We start from the raw sequence: 20,278 nt of genomic DNA on the forward strand, positions 1-20,278 counted from the left end.
AACTACAGGGGGCACTGTATAATGGGCACTTTTGACTGAGAGCCAGTGGGGGAGCAGCCTGAAGCCTGTCGGACTAGATTGGTAAGGGAAATACCCCTTTTCCCGGCGTGCATAATTACGAAAGGCCCCCACCCGGCTGGAAAAAATTTCTGGGGAGAACACTAAAACCGTAAGAAATGAAAGCAGTTACATCTGAGATTGAACGCACTGGGGCTCATTCAGAGTTTGTAGCAAAAGGAAGAAAAAAAATATATATATTTTTGCACCTTGGTAAATCCATGCTGTAATGTAGTTGGGGCAGATGGAAAATGTGCAGAGAGATTCAGGTGTGGGTGGTGTGTGCTGCAATGTAAAAATAAAGCTGTCCAACATTTGTAGGCTACATACAAAAGCCAAAAGTATATAAGTATTTCCACCCATTGTACTGCAATGTGGTTGGTACAGGTGCAAAGTTACCCCTATTTTTGGCTTTGCGGGCACTGTGGAAATAGCCACTGGAAAACTCGCCCCACTGTGTTCCCGTATATATCACAAATTTATACTTTTATATAATGGCAGCACCAACCTTCGCTGTTTTAACAAAGCGCAAAAGTAATTCAGTACATAGTTTTAGAGGTAAAAAACATAAAGTGTTATAAAAAGTTATTTTGAGCGCAGTGGGCCTGATTCAGTAAAGTTTACGCACGCAGCCTCATGGCGATAGTATGCTAATGCTGCGATGGAATTGCGATCATATGCAGTCGCAGCACAACATAAGGACGCCCACCTTACCTTACACACATCCGTAATGTTTAGCAAGGCTGCAAAACTATCGGTAACACCGAATACCTTCGCAGCCTCACGCACACTTACACAAGCTCTGACCTTACTCTGGAATTGCCAACTTCCACGCACGCTATCAGGCTGCATAGGGCATCACAGTGGCTAATTTATGCACGCCACTGCACGCAACGGTGTTCAAACGCACTGCACGCCTGCATTTCACCAACCATCCCTCTGTCACCTCCCACAAACGGCACTTTCTGTCAATCACTCTGCGACGGGTCTGCGTAGTCACCTATGAAGTGATCAGTTGTCTAGAAGCTCTGACACAAGCAGCTATAGTCCTTAAAGAAGAGAATAACGATGGGGCTGATATGCTATGCCAACCTACCTTTGACAATCTGATGATTACAACAAACCATTATCCGCTTAAATTGATAACTAGAGTGATTGATGAGTTTGTTGAGGCAAGTCTGAAGGATAATCCAAGGCAGATAGGCGAGCTGATGTGGTTCTGCTTAGTTGTGAACGGATATCACAAAAGAAACGGTGGTACTTGGCCTCCCATGGAGATAGATGAGACGATTGCTCCAAATGTTTGCAAGGTATGAAGGGAAGGACAAACGATTTTACCTAAAGAAGGTCTTCAGTGGAAGAACGAAATTAACTTGATAGATTTCAACAAAACTTTTTATATCAAATTAGACAAAGACATCTCCATATTTTGAATGATAGGGCCATTGCCCCGCCAAAGAGTTTCTGGGATGCTGTTTATGTAAGGGATGTGATGCCTTATGATCCTCCTAAATGCCCAGAAACAAAGCGTTTAGTTTCATACTTTATAAATGATCGGCATTTGACCCATATTCCTATTTGACTTATGTGACATCTGGTGATTTTTTGAGAGATGAGGAGTTCAATATCTTTTAAGGAAAGAGAAGTTAAAGTTGATGGTAGACTCTTTGCGAAAATGAGGGGGGCTTAAACAATTCATGAGCATCTTAACGCACATGGTGTGGGGAAATTGTTTGATGCCAATGGAGTTGTCAAATCAGAACATGAACTATTGACCCATGTCCACAGAATGGGTATGCAAAGCGCTAATTACAATCCTCACACCGATGACACCCAATATGTAAATCACGATGCTTATTTGACGACGGATTTAAAGAAGTATTGCCTTAGCTTTTCGAAGGGAGGTGATGGCTAGGATAGCTCATTCCTGTGATCAAATGTATGCACTGGAGGATTTCTTTAATTGGCAACATAATATTCTCGAAAATAACCAGATTTATGTTGCAGATCCGTATTGTCCTCCTTCATTCAGTGATATCGTTGGTTGTCAAGATCGCTTATCTGACACCAGTCTTTCTGACCTATCCAAAACTGGCAGCTGAGGTATGTGTGCGGTAGAGAGGATACTAGTGCTCCCAGCTTGGTTGTAGATATTTACAGCTGTCACTCATCACCTTCAAGCCCGCATCCGGACCGCCCGCTTCCACCGGGGTATGAGATCAATCACTCTGGTCTGCCTACGGCTCCACGTCTCCCAGCAGCATCACACGTTGCGGTCTGCTCACTATGTCTCTGGCCGGATCGGCTTCTACACTGCCGCCGCTTCCATCGGTACCCACATGCTGAGGTAGACTCCACAGTGCCGATCCGTTGCCCCAACTGTTACCTCCAGTATTCCTTGGAATGGCCGCCCTCAGTTCGCCTCCTGACAGCTCTGCTCTGACCAACTGCTGCCTCCAACTGTCACATCAATGACCACCTTACACTGCTCATGTGACCTCCTCCTGACCTGCTACAGAAACATGACATACAAATGCAATGTACAGTGTCACACGTAACATCTCACATAGCAGGTTATTACATACTTCCCCACTTGAATAATGCGTGTCCTCACGCAACATCCAACACTCAAAATCCACTGTGTAACAGTCTTTTTAACATTTTTTACACAAAGGCTACATATAACTAATATTTCATGGACTGGGAATTCATACTCTGATGGCACATACCGGCAATTCTGTTCAGGGAACCCAACTTCTCTGCTATGGCTGAGTCCGGAGCTTTCTCTGTGTCTCCTTTATGTACAGCTGTACTCAACTCTTGTTGATTGCAGAGGACCACATAAGAAGCGCTGTCAAGCACTTTTGGTCGATTCTTTGGTTGTGGTTGTTGAGGAGATGTTGGCCGGACTATTTCTTACCGGTACTGGCACACCCGTATATTTTGCATTCCTAAATCTTTACCAAACACTCCATCCAGCATTTCACCACGCTCTGGGAGATCGGGATATTGTCTGTGGACAGTATGGTGGGTAGTGACTCCTCCAGTAAGGCCGTTTTTGATTAACCCTCTTTTCCTCTGCCGCTATTTGAACTTCTTCTGGCCTCTCTCTACCTTCACTGTGTCGACTGTTATTTGGAGGACCTCTGCGACGTGGATAAAGTCAATGTTGTGGCTTAATGCCTGCCTTGGACTGGAACTCCACCAGGACCAGTTACATTAGCGGCCTTTGCACCTTTCTCTCCTTCAATCACGTCAGATGCTACCAACTCTCCATCTTCCAGACTTCAAAGATATTTTCTTGGGTTGTTCGTTTGGATGGTCGAGTAAAATATTGTTCTTGGTATAATCTTGATTTATGATCCATAACCACGTTGCACATGGAACCATGCAACTCAACCTGAAATTTTCTTTGCATTGACCTTCAGAACATTGCCCACACATGGTACATCAACAACTTTAACCTGGTTCTGCAATACAGTATTTGCCCTTGCATCCTCATTTTGTTGTTCCTTCAAGGGTGGACCTCTTCTCTCTATTCCTCCTGAGTTCTACGTGTATCCAATCTAGGGTTATTCCACAGTCCACAGTCAGAACGCCATTCATTATGCCTAGTTGAGGCCTGTTCATTTTTTAGATCTTTCAGCTCCCGACATACTTCAGTGAGACTTTGAGTAAGCTCTGCGATCTGATCTTTCATTACACTGATCGGATCAGGAGAGAGGGTACTTGAGTATGTTGCGCAATGGAATCTCTAGGTGCTGGAGGGTTTTGCCTAACATCGTAGGGGTCTCTGAAGATTCCGTTGATATGGAATGGTCAACTTCAGAACTTTTATAAAAATTCTGGGATTGAATCACAGTTCCTTTAAATTAGAGGAATGTGCAATCTGGATTCTGAAATTTCCACATTCACAATTGAGTGCACACTGCCTCACAGAGAGCTCCCTCAATAAATAGGTTGGTTAATGTTTCATCCTCTTGCTGGATCTCACATGGGTCAAGGTTTTGTAATTCTTGAAGTGCTTCCTGCAAATTCTCTTAAAAGACTCATGGAGCTGCTGTTTCCTCGCATAAAAGTGCCTATTTAATTCAGACACAGGGACTGATTCAGACCCGTTCGCAAGCGATGTTTGCCCTCTGCACCGCCTCCGGCGTGCGCATGCGCGAGACGGCCAGCGATGGGCGCTGCATCGTTACGGGTCGCACACCAAAACGGGGCGATTGTAGATTGTGATTGGCAGCTTCTCCAGTTTTGGAGGTGGGCAGGGGGGTGACTAAACAAACGGAGGCGTTCCCGAAGGAACGCCTGCCGCTTGTGGGAGGCACCACTGACATCACCAGTGATGTCAGTGGTGAGTTTCCTGCTCTATTTAGAGCAGGAAGCTCACTGGGGCTTGCGGGAACGAGACCCTACCTCAAGGGTCTCGTCGCAAGCCCCGATGGTCGATGCCCATTCCAGTTCCCGATCAAGGATGCAGAGAAGATCTGGTTCCACGGAGGCTGCAGTTGGCTCTGCTGAGTCATCTGCAGACCCCGGCTGGGAGGTTCGTTCTTCAGGGAGTGAGCCTGTAGTCACGGGTGACAAGGGAGTAGAGGGTAAGCGCGGAAGATCTGGGGCTGTTAGCTTGTCCTCTTTGCTTTCTTGGATTCGTTCGTGGAAGGATGGCAAAAGGCGTCTAAAAAACATAAGCGGAAGCATCAGTCCTCCAGAAGCAGCATGTCGGTTGAGTCAACGCTTTTGGATGGGATCCTTTACGCAAACATGGCGGTTTTCCTTGGATTGCATGACAGGGTGAAGGAGAGGAATAGGTGTGGCTGTTACGTTAACATGTTTGCCCTCTTTAACGTTTGCCCTCACAAGTAAGGCTAAGAAAGTATGTGGCAAAAAAGAAAGGGGGAGCAGGGTTGGTGGTTTGCATGTCCTATAATTATTGAATTATATAAATTTATTTTTGGAGCAAAATAAAAAAGGTCACACTGAGGCTTGAATTCTTTTTGCCGGCTGCAATGTGCCGTGACTTTACCACTACGCCACAATACCTAAAGAGCACATTTATTTTATTTGAAAAAAGCTGCCTGATTTATATAGTGGTGGAACTGGACTACATTGGTGACAGTGGAACAGCAGCAGCAGAGTCAGCACGGGACCCAGCAGGAAGTGGCTCATGCTACCTGAGAGCTATTGAGGGTTGGCAGTTGGTGGTCATCTTAGGAGAGAAGGATCTGCTGTACCACTGACCGAAAGGTGCTGTGTTCCCGGAGACCTGACTGGCAGAGGAGCAGACTGGTGAGCGCTGTCATTGTGGCCAGATCAGGAGCATCTCCCGTCAGCTGTGTGTGCGCAGGAGGCGGAGTTGGGGTGGTGACGCAGCTTCTCCCCTAGAAACGAGCAGTAGACAGCACCCGGAGAAGCAGACTTTCCCCTGCCATCTACAGGTGAAAGATAGAGGAATCGCAGGTGCAGCAGTCAAAGACCTCAGGACTATCTACAGAGAGGTCTGTACAGCGTTATCGCTCTCATCCCTGCATTACAAACCCCATTCCAACTGCAGCACCAGATTGCCCTGTGCTCACAGGTATACTGCTTAGTGTAGTCTATGAACACAGAAAGTAATTTATAGAAGCACATAGCGAGGCTCCGGCATTGCCTAAAAGTGGGAGACTGCCGCCAGGAGCAGCTTAGCATTTTGAGATACTTAAGTGCTACATAATAGCAGCTTCAAATAGCAACCATCTACTTAAAGAAGACAGTACATTTACGTAGCTTGGTAACCTTAGCTGACAGCTACAACTTATTGACTAGTAAAAAGCATAGTCAGATTCAGCGCTTCAGTTACAAAGGTCCTTACCTAGGAAAGCTCACGGATGTCAGCGACAGCATAACTTAGAAAGGAATTGAGATTTATCAAGGTATAGTCTACAGGGTATTGAAATTCCCAAGGATTACTGTTGCCACACCCCCGAGGAAGGATTGTTACTTTGTAGACGTACTGCTTACAGAATGGAAAAGTCCGCAACAATAGCTGCTTGTAAAGACAGAGCCAGCTATATTTGCATTTAATTCATCTTCCTTATTTCTGTTCAGACTTCACATGGTTCATAGGAAACAGACCTAAAAACAAGTGCACTTAAAAACCATATACATAGCTATCTGTACAAACCTCACAAAGATCGCAGGACCCTGTGTACGAGGATTTTGATGTGATTGGTCTATACCTTGTAATTTTATATAAGATTGTTACAGGTTATTTCATTTTCCTGCACTGTTTGACTCATACTTGTATTTAGTTGTTTAATTCTTTGTGTGATAATCCTAAATTCAATGCAGTGAAGAAGCAACAGAAGCCATGCAAGAGGATGAGATACTTCTTAACCAGTTTAAAGATGGAATTTATGATGATAAAACTGAAGCGCAACTCAAAATGTTCCGACGGCAGGAGGCACCTGACAACTTTATGGAATTTAAGGAGTTGGTCATGAAAATTCTAGGGGACACCCCAAAACATGGACAAGCAGCTGCAACTACTGAGCTGGCAGTGTAACAAGTTCAGTCAGCTACTTCAGCAGACCCAATGAAACTGCAGATCGCCGATCTAACTCAAGGAATGACTGATTTGTGTCGAGAACTCAAAGTCTTAAAAGAGACATCCATCTTGAATGAGGGAGGATGGGAATGGAAAGAAGTCCTTGGTACGACAATGGAAGAGACGCTCCCCAAAATTTACGTCGTTGACCCACTGATCAATTTGACAAGCAAGACTGACTGATATGCAGATGTCAGAGGAGTAGACACATAAAGCGCAATTGAACCTGAACCTTTAAACACAGACATCCCGAGGTCCTGGACCACGCCTCAGGAGATCTCTCATCAATAGGTCTCTCCCCAGAAGAATGGTGGCCTCGGGATGTGGGTCAATGCCCAACTATTGAAATAGAGATCAATGGGGTCACCATGCCAGCAATACAAGGTCTCAAGTGACAACGATCCAATGGGCAGAATTTGGACGGGACTGGAAAGAAGAGGAAATCTGTTAACCACCACCAGCGTGGTTGAATTTGTTAGCTAGTAATGGTCAGGGTATAAAGTGTCGAGGCTACTGGGAGGCTGAAGTAAAAATAGGAAGAGCTCTATTGCTGAAACAAGGTTGTCTCATTACCAATCTTGAAAATCAGAGATTTGCCACCCGTTATTAATTGGGATGAATGTCTTACAAAGTTGTCCGGAGGAATTGATCACCCTGTTAAAACAAAAAATGCACAATAGTACCTGGTTGGAAAAGCGAGCTTTGCAACAGGTCATCCATCTCCTTCAAAATCAACAGAGATTTACCAATAGTAACGGGGAGGTTGGGACTGCTAGAATAGCCGAAAAAAAACCAATTACCTTACTCCCAAATTCAGAAAACATTATATGGTGCAAAACTAGAATAGGACCCCGTGGACATAACTATGAAACAGTCGTATTTTGCTGTAGCCAGGACTTTAGCCACAGTAGAGCGAGGAAGGGTGCCAGTTCAAATACTAAACCCTCACAACCATCCCATTAGATTATACAGATACCAACCAGTAAGATCTCTCAGGTTGCTTTTCAAGATATAGTGGGCACAGAATCTACGGCATCTCAACAGATTGTAATGGCACAGGCACATTCCAGGGACATCGGAGAAACCTCATGGTGGAGTGAGATAAATATAGGAAATGAAAATACCCCAGGAGAGTGAAGGGGCCTTGCAATTAGTCAAAAGGAATGAGAAAACATTCAGCAAAAATCATTCGGATTTCGGACATGTTAAGGGCATTCAACATCACATACAGTACCAACAGAAACTATTACCCCTATACGAGAACGTCATCGTCCTATCCCACCAGCACTATTTCAACCGGTAAAGAAGATGAGAGCATCTGGAGTAGTTAGGGACAGCCACAGACCATGGGCTGCTCCACTTGTGCTAGTGAAGAAATAGGATAGAGGAGTCGTTGGCTGCTCTGAGATCAGCAGCATATTTTTCAACCTTGGATCTTACAAGTGGGTATTGGTAAATTGCTGTTGCCCCAGAGGACAGAGAAAAAACGGCCTTCACGACCCCAATGGGGTTATTCGAATTTGACAGAATGCCATTTGGGTTATGTAATGCACCAGCTACTTTTCAGCGTGTGATGGAACACTGTCTGGGCCACCGCAATTTTGACATGCTCCTTCTTTATCTTGATGATATTATAGTGTTTTCCAGGAATTATCAGGAACATCTACAACATCTAGAAGAAGTTTTCATTCGGCTTGCCAACTATGGATTCAAGCTAAAACCATCTAAGTGCCATGTACTTAAGGAAAGCGTACAGTATCTAGGTCACATTGTCAGTTCAGAAGGGGTGGAGCCTGATCCCAAAAAAAGTGAGCGCTGTAAGAGACTGGCCTACTCCTGTAACTGTCCGGGATGTGAGACGCTTCCTAGGTTTTGTGGGCTACTATAGAAGATTTATAGCCAACTTCGCAAAGATTGCAAGCCCTCTACATGAGCTGCTAAGAAGTGGACCGGAAAAAGAACCACGGGGGAACACCATCGTTAACTGGACAGAACGCCAGGATGAAGAATTCATGAAATTGAAGATGTTACTGACCAAAGCCCCACTTTTGGCTTACCCGATTACGAATTTCCCTTCAAGGTATATACAAATGCTAGTGCCCATGGATTGGGAGCAGTTTTAGCCCAGGATCAAGATGGAAAGCAGCGGTTAATTGCTTATGCAAGCAGAGGTCTGCGGAAAACAAAACAAAATGATGAGAATTATAGTGGTTTTAAATTGGAACTGCTTACACTAATTTGGGCCGTTTCAGAAAAATGTAAAGACTATTTGGCCGCAACACCCTGTATTATCTACACTTAACAATAATCCACTATCTCACCTACGAACAGCTCTATTAGGGGCATTAGAACAGAGATGGATGTCCCGGCTAGCAAACTTTCAGTATCGTATCAAGTTCAGAAGAGGACAGTCGAACGGTAATGCTGACGCTCTCTCTCGACTGCCTGCTAGAAATGAAGAAGAGGAAGAAGACCAATGGGAGGAAGTAGAGATTCCAAAATTTGGATTCCCCGCAGTGGAACCAAGAACTGATTTGCTTAACAACACTGAGGTCATCATGTCTGGATTACATCAAGAGAACCAAAATAAGCAAGATCTAGACTGGAGCCGAATTCAAAATGAGAGCCCAATATTCCAATAGCTCTAACAAATTATATCTGGGGGAGGATTTCTGAGTAAGGCTGAACGGCAATGGCTTATGCGAGAGAGCAAATCAGTCCCTAATAGCGATGCTCCGAGCTATTCCGATCCCACAACAGCTGAATTGGCCTGTAATGCTACCAGAACTCACTTATTTGTACAATAATATGGAGCATGGGTCCACTGGATATACTCCATACTTTCTCCTGTGTGGAAGGTCGGGCAAATTACCAGCTGACTTAGAGTTGTACACAATTTCAGATGACAATCATTCTGCAAACAGAATGGGTCACAGAACATCGTCGATGGATCAAAATGGTAGAGCCTCCATCTTCGTATGGTTCTTGATTGGATGATTCTTTTATTTGGGTGGTGGGCCACTCGTATGTTTTGGTTGGCCCGGTTGGAAGTGGTGTTAGGCTCCATAGAGTTGCCGGAGTTAGTGAATGTGTGCTGGATTGGCGCCAGGATATGAGATGGGATTATTTAGGACAGGTGCTTGATGAGTCGGTGGCTCAGTTCGGCTTCCCCTGTTTCTTGATAATTCACCTTGGTGGCAATGACATCACTTCCAGGTAGTGCCTCCATCTTCGTATATCCATGCATAGGGATCTGGTTGAGCGGTGGCCATTCTGCCCGGTCCTTTGGTCTGAGATTGTGCTGCAGCTGGAGTGGAGAAACGCAAGGCGGATCAACTCCGTAGTTGGTAGGTCAGTGGTGGAAAAAGGGGGTACGGTGATTGGGCACCCAGGGATTACTTTTGCGGATCATAACCTTTTCAGGGGTGAAGGGGTTCGCTTGTCCCGGGGTGGTATGGAATTGTTTGTTAGGGATTTACTTAGCGGACTTAGAGGGTTGCAAGTTAGTGGCTTTGTCCCCGTAAGGTTGGGCCCCTGACCCTTACGAGTTTTAAGAGAGAGGGGAAGCTGGCCCCTATGGTTTCTACTAGGTGGGCTGTTTGGGCCCTTGCTTTTATTCTCCATACCTTTTACATTACATTTTAATTGTGCTTCTCGCTAGGCCATTCAAATCTCCACCATGATATTTAGTCTAGTCTTAAGTAACTTGCTACTTAAAGTTTAGATTCTGTTAAATAGGTTTATGTTAGAAATAAAAAGTCTGACCCTTTCACTGGCAATTCCTGTGTCTGTGTCGTTATTTTAGCGTTAAGATATGGTGTGATTGAATGTGCGGAGTGTGTCTGACTATAGTGTAGAACAGTTTTTCTTTTATTATGTCATTTTAGTGTGTGAAGCTTTTTATAACATTGCTTAAAGTGCATCTAGAAATATGCATCTCCATTGAAGGCCCAAACTATTAATGGGCCCATTTGATGGAGAAGCATAAGTACATTTGTAGGTACCCTCACCACTGGTGTACTAAAACCCCCTCCTGTCTGGCAGGCTCAGCTGGTTTCCACTGTAAAGAGCTACAGCGCTACACAGGGGCATATTAAGAGTGGGTGCAGGGTGTGCACACAAGCCTCTGGGTCCAGGGAGGGCCCACACTGCACCCATATACTTACATCTCCGAAGTCCCGTGGTGGCCATTTTCCAGGCCAGATGGGAAATGCACACGGGCCCAATCCTCTCTCTCCACGAGCGGCCGTAGACTCTGGGCACTTGACTGTGCCCAGAGTCTACTGCGCATGTGTCATCCGGGAAATGGCATGGCAGCCATTTTCCCAGCAATTTCCAAAATGCCTGGAAATTGGGCACCGTGGAACTTTGGAGAGGTATTATAAATATGGGTGCATGCTGTGCGAAGTGGGCCCCCGCTGTATCCAGGGGCCCGTGTGCACACCCTGCAAAATACGCAACTGGTGCTACAGATGTGTCCACATACACCTTTCCTAAAATCGAGCCGTGTCACCAAATTTGCCATGCCTTTGAATCTGTGTATTATCCACACCTTGTGATTTTTCTCAAAATTTGCTACTTTAATCTGATACTTTATATGAATACTTTTGCAGGAAAAAAACAATTGGGATCTATCTAATTGCTACTCGTCATGGTGCATCTAAGCCATGACGGCATCTTGTGCCAAATGAAGAAAAAAAGGAAAGGTGTATGAGGAAACATCTGTACATTAGGTCTCTTCCTGCCCTCCGCTCCCTTCGACTTTGGGGCTGGGATAATTACAAGGCTTGGATCGCAGAATTCACCAGTCCATTGGTACCGGACCAGTATACTGGACAACAGTACACAAGTCCATAGCCATTATACCAAAATGTTTTTTTATAAGAACATACAGTACTGGGCAGCAGAGATGGTGTAGTGGTTAGCATTACTGCCTCACAGCACTGAGGTCATGGGTTTAATTCCAACTAAGACCCTCACTGTGTGGAGTTTGTATATTCTTCCCTGTGCTTGCGTGGGTTTCTTTTGGGTGCCCAGGTTTCCTCCCACACTCCAAAAATATACTGGTAGGTTAATTGGCTCTGAAACAATTAACCCTAGTGTGTATGTGTGAACATGTGGTAGGGAATATAGATTGTAAGCTCCACTAAGGTAGGGACTGATGTGTACGGCCAAATATTCTCTGTAAAGTGCTGTGGAATATGTGTGCACTATATAACTAACTGGTAATAAAATAAAATACTTCTCAAATGATCTTTGTTTGAATAAACAAGTCCCAACATCTCTTGTTCCCCCACTTTATTAATAAAAATAAATATTCCTTTCTTTCGTGGTTCGCCCCAAGCCAATTGTGAAATTCAAATCTTATTTTCTTAACGTTAATTACCTTGGCCCCACAGGGTGTGATTGCGAAGAACCTCTGCCTTTCAGCATGGGAGTTGTATCATCTGTCCTTTGGAAGTATTACACAGTGCATTGTGTATTGTAGGTGTTTTATCTCAGAATTCCACCAGCTCAAAAGTGGTGCAAAAGCCAGGTCCTTTCGAGGAGGAACGGCCGGGACCACTCCTAAAGTGCTCCATCTATTCGCCCTTACCCTTTAACAATAATCTTATTCTGCAAAAATAAATGTAATTTCTGCACTTTAAACGTGTACCTCAAATTTGCTTTGCCCAACTCTTCTCCTCTGTCTGTACAAAGTCCTGCTTTCTCACGAAATGCAGGCATTTAGGGTCCCAATTAACAACGAGTTTTATCATATGCAATGAGTTTTAAAACTTATTGCGTATGATTGAGCCAATCAGCTCCCAACTGTCATTTTTCAAACGGAAGACAGTTGGGAGCTGAATGGTTGGAGCACTGTTATCGGGATGCCGAAGGTAAGTAACAGGGATGGGGGAAAGTTAGGGGGGGGTTAGGTTTAAAGTGTGGGGAGGTTAGGTCCAGACATTGGGGAGGAGTTTAGGGTTAGGCACCAAAGAGGGAGGGTTAGTGTTGAGAGAGGGTTAGCATAAGGACCAACAAGTGTCGATATGTTAACCCTGTCGGGAACTTGGCGTCAGCTAACCGCCAGGATCCCGACTGTCAGTATTTCATACCGATTCCCTGTAAATCAACGTGCCCCAGCAGTAATCCAAGTGCAGTTGAGCAAAATCGAGGCACACAAAGAGTTGTAAGCTGTATTCAAGCTATAGAGCGGCCAGGTTACTTCCAACCCCCAACTAATAGTCTCACCCCTGTGCTTTCCCTAACATTATTAGAAATTCTACAATTTGTTCACACATTGGTCCCCTCTCGAATCATAGAGGAGCCTTATAGACTTTGTTTCTGGAAATGTAACCACACTCAACCTAATCAAAGGCCTGTCAGATAGGAAGATACATTATAGTAAGAAGAACTGAGTGATTGCAATAAGAGTGAGGTGGGTTAAACCTCTAGGATGGGGGGTTGGCTTTTGTGGGTATCACATGCTGCCACTGGCCAATGGCGTATTTAGGTGTGATTTTTAAGTGAACTGATTATAAGGCTTTGGCTTTACTTATCTTATCCGTCCTGCCTTCTCTATTTTTATGTTTTTGTTTGTTGTTGGTGGTTTTGTTGCCGTCTTTTGCGGCAGGAAAGAAGGGCAGGTCATCAGTCCGGGTGCAATAGTTCAAGTTTTCGGTGCACTCAATTTCGTTGACTGGTTATTGTCTGTATCACCCTAATGGGTGCAACGTCATCGCCCTATCAGTTGGTTAGTGGGCTTAGAAGGTCGAATTGTTTGTGGCATTGGCCTACAATGCATATTGTTATGAATTGTAGGATTGCTGATTCTAGCCATCCTTTCTGTGCCCCCATACCCCTTTTGTTTCTAAGGAGATTTACAATTTATTTAAATAAATAGCTAACAGTTTTTTCTGCCAAGTCTTTATTTAATTATTATTATTGTTGTTGTGTATTTATGTGGTATGCATACATGACCACCTTCAGCCGATAGAAGCTTTAATAAACTGTTGTGAATGGTGTTGCACTTAATTAAGTGTATCCACTCTCATTATCATAATTGAAAGCCCCATTTGTTACTGTGCTGACAGTGATTGCTGTATCAAGGAATCAAGTGTTTCGAACATTCACTAGGGGCTGTGACCTAGAAAATGACACCTGTGTAAAGAAACGGGCTTGTCTCAATGGATTGCCGTGGTATTCTCTGCAACAACTGAGGCTGTGGCTATAGTGTAACAGAACCTGTCTGTATTACTTTATCAATAATTAATCAGGTATTTTGTAGCTGTAAAGTCTATGATTATCCTTAAATGCTATGCATGTGTAAGCCTGCTAGACCAGTATTCAATAGATAAGTAATTTGCAGTTGGTTACATGGCATTATAAGTGGCTCGTTAGTTGTTTCCGGAAAAAAAAAAAAAAAAGGTAATTATTCTTAATGAAAAGCATTGCAATTAAGTAAGCCTATGGCAAGCGCGGACTTTAAACATAGAGCAAGTTATGATCCAAGTAGCAACTTTCAAAATTCAGGTAATGCGTACCATACATGCCTACTCTCCGGGGATGGGCGGGTGGGAGTCTCCCAAAAATCGGGTGGCGCTCCCGGCCCCCAGGGAAAATAGGCAAATCTCCCGGCCGCTGCCACCTCTTTGTATCCCCTCGCATCGCGCCAGACTCCCCGCATCCCCACACATGCACTCCTGGCAGCGGGGGAGACCAGTGATGCGATTTGCACTGAATCGCTTCAACATGGCCCCGCCCCCTGCTTTACAAGGCTGTTAATCTCGGCACTGTGAAGAGGGGGCAGAGCCACAATGCCACGATCGCTTGGTCACGCCCCTGCTCCGTCCTAATGCTGCGCCCTGCCCCCTTCTGCTGCACCACACCCCCTCCGCCGTAAAAGCCTGGCTATCCCCTCCTGGAATAAAGAAGCTGAATGTCGGTAAGTATGATGCCTGCAGCTCAACAGTATATAAGAGTATTTATGGCCGATGCACTGATAATACTCAAGGTGAGGCATTAACTAGCTCCAGGCTAGCTGGGGACAGTAGAACTACAAAGCACCACATCTTCCATAGCAGCAAACAGCATGTAAAGTTGGTGGACATGATAATGACATTGAATGGTAAGGAGGCTGTCATGGCTATCTTACTCTAGGATTTGTCTTGTTGGCAGGTACCAAATATTAATGAATAATTGGCCTATTTATTAGGACCCAAAGGGACAGAAAAAGAAACTCTTCTTTAGTATAAAACTTAACTTTTACTCCATAGCTAATAAATTGACCCACACATACTAAACATAACAACACATATACAGTACATGTATATGTAAAAAAATTCCATTTAACAATTATTTGTGACTTCAATAATCGTTGCTATTCCTGGATAGTGATATATTTTAGATATAAAGATATAGATATAAAGGGGTATATTTACTAAAGTGCCAGTTTATAGGGAGTTGTTGCCCATCATTTGTCTAGCACCTTCTAGAAGATAACAGCTAGACTCTGGTTGCTAAGGGCAACAACTCCACTTCTGAAAACCCGCACTTTTGTAAATATACCCCAATTAATCCAGCAGGTGGCAAAATACCATCAATAATACAGCGTTAGTCAGAAAATTGCAATCAAATCAGCAGGTGGCAAACTATCAGCAATAGTAAGCAAATTGCTAATTATATCTGAGCACGAATCAGGCTAAATTTAAACCACTTATTATTACAAATTGTTGGTGGTAATATTCCAAAAAAGTCTATCACACAGCAGCAGTAAGAGAGCAACATATATCAGAAAAGGTGCTCCGCAAGTAAATTTGGAAAATAACCACTTCTTATGTGCCTGATTTCTACTTTTTATTGCCCTTCTTGGACATTGAACAATAAATGAGAGCATCTGGTCACACTGTCTATGAGTACATGTAAGGGATAGAAAAGCAATGTACTTTTTACAAATGTCAGACATCTACTTTTCTGGTATAATAGCTGCATCTGATATCGGCAGGTCAATGAGTTCTATACTAAGTAGGATACCAGGCCAATGACAGTGCAGTAATAATAGAGAACCTTAAATGTTACTGAGAACAGATTACTTGCATACGTGTTCATGCTCTGTTGGGTACCCGCAGTGCACACAGCGGAGTCTCTGGTAAGACTAACACGTGTTTCACCCTGTTTCGGCTTGTGAACAAGCAGGAACAGGGTGAAACGCGTGTTAGAGACAGCGAAGTAGAATTTTGTTCTATAAGGGACATATTTATTAATGAATTCTGCCATTAAAATATGTGGGAACTGCTGCCGCTGTCCGCATAGTTTTGCAGCTCTTGCCTGCGAGCCGCTAGCACAATAACTGCAATGGGGGTCCCATTGCGAATTAGTCAGTGAAAGCAAAGTGATTGCCTATGCAATTACTTTCATTCTTCCTGATCGCCAGGACGGGCTCTTATCGGAGCCCGTGTCCCTGTGATTTATATTAATACATTTGAGAGAATAAAGAATCCTTATTGCTGCGATATGGGTTCTTAATAATTGGGGCTTGCCACAATATATAATTATTATTATTATTATTATCCTTTATTTATATGGCGCCACAAGTGTTCCGCAGCGCCTTACATAGTACATAGAACTAATAAGTGAACAAGAAACAAGTAACTTACAGTACATTACAGTGCAGGACAGGGACACAACTTATATACATTGCTGAAATAGTGATTAAAGCACTCACAATAAGCTGCCGGGAGTTGGCGGTCCCGTGTTAGGTGCCCTAATGGGGAGTAGAGAGTAGAAGAAAATGTAAAGAGAAGCACATGAGGGAAGAGGTCCCTGCTCATGAGAGCTTACATTCTAAGGGGAGGGGCAGACAGACAGGCGTGACACAGAAGGGGAAGATAGGAAGGAAAGAGCATGAGGTGGGTTAGGAGGAGTGCTGGAAGGCCTTGATGAAGTAGTGGGTCTTGAGAGCCCGTTTGAAGATTTGTAGAGAGGTGGAGAGTCTGATAGGGAGAGGGAGAGCATTCCAAAGGTAGGGAGCAGCACGGGCAAAATCTCGGATATAATTAATATGTCCTTTAATAGAATAAAATGGATACCATCTTGTAAGCGCTTACAGTCTACAGAGAATATACAATGGGTTCAAGCAATGTTGCTGTGCACACATATCAAATAATGGATGACTGCCATGAATTGGCACAGTAAAGGCGCGTATCCACTACACGATATCCTCCCTAAACGGTATCGATTAACGATTTCCATTGAACTTCCCAGTGTCCGGGATGAACAATATCGTTCGTAAACAAACGATTACACAAACGATCTAAGATATCGTCGACCATGTTCTATGAGGTGGGGAATTCAAATTCTTGGCCTGATGTTTTTTGAGGGGTGGGCGGGGCTTTCATGAGGGGATAAATAGGTGGCGGACATTTGAAATCTTTGTATTTATGCTCTTTGGCTAGTTTGGTTTATACCTGCTGAGCGTTGTTGCATTGCTAATTTGCTCTGGTTTGTTTTTGGCTTACCTTTGAACAAACTGTTAACTTTGCGTCATCATGGATCCCTTTAGCTATCATGTGCCGACAGCATATGCTGGAGTTGTGCTGTTAACAGATAGGGAGAGGTCGGAGAAGGGTTCACTCATGCTGGACCAAGGAGTGGTTGCTGCAGAGGGATTCTCTCTCTCTCACATGTCACTGCTTATGGTGTAATTTCCCAAATTGTGGTGTGGGGCAGTCGATGGGAAACATTACGCGTTAAACCACCTGCCCATAGCGGTTCACTGAATTTTAATTCTAAACTCTTTTTTAGCATTGTAAATGTCAACTATGAGTTTCTGTATGTGGATGTGGGCAAAAATGGACGTGCATCAGACGGTGGGTCCTTCAAGGACACAATATTTTACCAAAGGATGATGTGCGGGAACCTACATTTACCACCTGCCTCCCAGTGCCAAAATAATCGAAATTTTGTCTTTGTAGCCGATGAGGCATTGCTTTACATAAACATGTTATGAAGCCCTTTGCTCAATAGGGATTAACAAAAGAAATAGGTATTTTCAATTATCGACTATCAAGGGCAAGATGTACAGTGGAGAATGCCTTTTGGAATAATGAGTCGTAGGTTCCGTATTTTCACTACACCAATAAATTTACAAGTGGACAAAATTGAGAGGGTGGTTATGGCCTGCTGTGCCCTCCATAATTTACTTTGCAGAAAACAACTCAAAGGCAACTACCTACAGAACCTCACTTGCAGATCCAAATGAGCACTTTTGAAAGATCAGCTCCATTTGCCACCTTTACATGAGCTGGGTTTAGATATGGAAGATGTATCAATTCTGCATATCTTGGAAGAGCTGGAACAAAATAATGAAGATAAATCTCCCCAAATACCAATATCTTTTGATAGAAATAAAATTAAAAAGAAATCCTTTTTTTCCACACAATAAGATCTGTCCCTAAGTCCAAGTATTCCAAGAACTTGTTTCTGAAGACCTAGACAATCTATACACACACGATAAACGGCATTATGATAACATCAGCCAGGGGGAAAGAAAGGCTTTGAAAGAACGGCAAGATGCGATAGTGAAACCTTCTGATAAAAGGGAGTAAATATAGTATTATGGCCTGTAAATTTGTATTTAGAAGAGCTCAACAAACAATTGAGTGATGTCAACGCGTGAGACTCATATAATCCTACCCAAAATTTTCTTAAACAATATGAGACCTTGATTCAAATAGCCAATAACAATAGCACAATTAAAGAGAGTGATTTTGAATTCTTAAAAATCGAAAAACTAAAATTCCAACACTGCACCTATTACCCAAGGTACAAAAAAATGAAAAGGAACCACCAGGGAGGCCCATTCTATCCGGAAAGAGAAGCCTCACTTAGAAAGCGACCAAATTCCTACACAAATAAGTTAAGGATTTGCAATCTCCAGGGACACGATGGATGTATTCAATAAACTTCAAAATCTGCATGTGAACCATGTTGTCTGGCTGATTTCATGTGACGTAGAGAGCCTTTATACAAGCATCAGTCATGAGAATGGTATACAGGCTACTACTTTCTTGACATGGGAGTTCACTGTGATTTTAATTAATTCTTGATTGAGTTACTCAGATTTCTACTAACCAAAAACGACTTCATCTGTAATGGAAGAGGGACGGCGATGGGGACAGCTTGTGCCCCATTGTATGCTAACCTCTACCTGGAGTGGTGGGAGAAGGTGGTAGTTTTCCATGAATCACATGACAAATATACAGGCAAAATAATTCTGTACCTTAGGTACATTGATGATATCTTGATGTTATGGGAGGGTCAATCTGAAGAGCTAGTAGAATTTTTTTCTATCTTCAACATGAACAATTTGAATCTCAAGCTGACATATGAGATAAGCCAAGAGAAAATCAACATCTTGGATCTCTATACGGATTGATAAAAGTGGGGCCATAATTACTGATATTTTTAGAAAAACAACAGCCGCTAACAGCGTTTTACATTCGGAGAGCTCACGCCTTCCTGCCACAATCAAAGCAATCCCCGAAGGAGAACTCTTACGAGTTAAAAGGAACTGCTCCAACGAAGAGAGCTATATATGAGGGAGGCACAACTGTGTCAGAGATTTAAAAATAGAGGATATAGTAATAGAATGATCAAACGTTCGGCACGGGAAGAACATACCCACGAGACACTATTAAAACCTAAGGTGAAAAAAATCTAGTGAAGATACCGTCAGATATATAGGTACACACGTTTGGAGAGAAATAACCAGTATCCTTCAAAAACACTGGTTAGTATTGCAGACAGACAAAGATCTTCAAGAAAGTTTACCTCAGAGTAGAACTCAGCTGGAGAAGGTCCCAAAATGTCAAAGACATACTAGTACAAAGTAGAGATGAGCGGGTTTGGATCTAAGAGATCCGAACCCACCCGAACTAAGGGGATCTACGTCGGCTCCAAGATGGCTCGGATGTTCCCGCATTACTCGGATCTATGAAATCGAGGCAAAACCAGAGAGACGAAATCTTGCGGCTCGCGAGCTTTCATCTCTAGTCTATATATAAGGGACATGGCGGGCGCCATTTCACTCCGGCTGTGGAGACTGCCATTTCACTCCGGCTGTGGAGACTGAACAGGGAGGGTGGGTAGTGTAGGGCTGGGGAGAGGTGCTTTGCTGTTGTTTGCTTTGTCCTGTTCTGTCTGCTGTGTCCTGGGTTGGTGCTGATCCATTCTGGGCTGGTGTTGTGCTGTGTACTTCTGGGCTGTTGCTGCTGATCCATCAGGGCTGATGCTGTGCTGTCTGCTGTGTCCATCTAGGCTGTTGCTCATCCATCTGGGCCGGTGCTGTCTGCTGCGTCCATCTGGGCCCAAATTCTGGACCCAAATAAAGTGTATTTTTTTTGTGTAATATATATTTGTGTGTGCGTGTTAGGCTTAACCGCACAAAATACAGCAAGTCAGCAACGCAAGCTAGTGCTGCCCGACTCCAGTCATCATCAATCTGTGCTCTGGGCCCAAGTTCTGGAGCTGAAAAAAAATAAAAAAATCTTAATTTTTTTTCTAATAATTGTCTGTGTGTCTGTGCGTATTAGGCTTAGCGGCACAAGATCTAGCAAGTGGGCAATGCGGCCCAAAGTTCTGGAGCTGAAAAAA

The sequence above is a fragment of the Taudactylus pleione genome, unplaced genomic scaffold (assembly GCF_031769625.1).
Source record: "Taudactylus pleione unplaced genomic scaffold, aTauple2 ptg001593l, whole genome shotgun sequence".
In the NCBI taxonomy this organism is placed as follows: domain Eukaryota; kingdom Metazoa; phylum Chordata; class Amphibia; order Anura; family Myobatrachidae; genus Taudactylus; species Taudactylus pleione.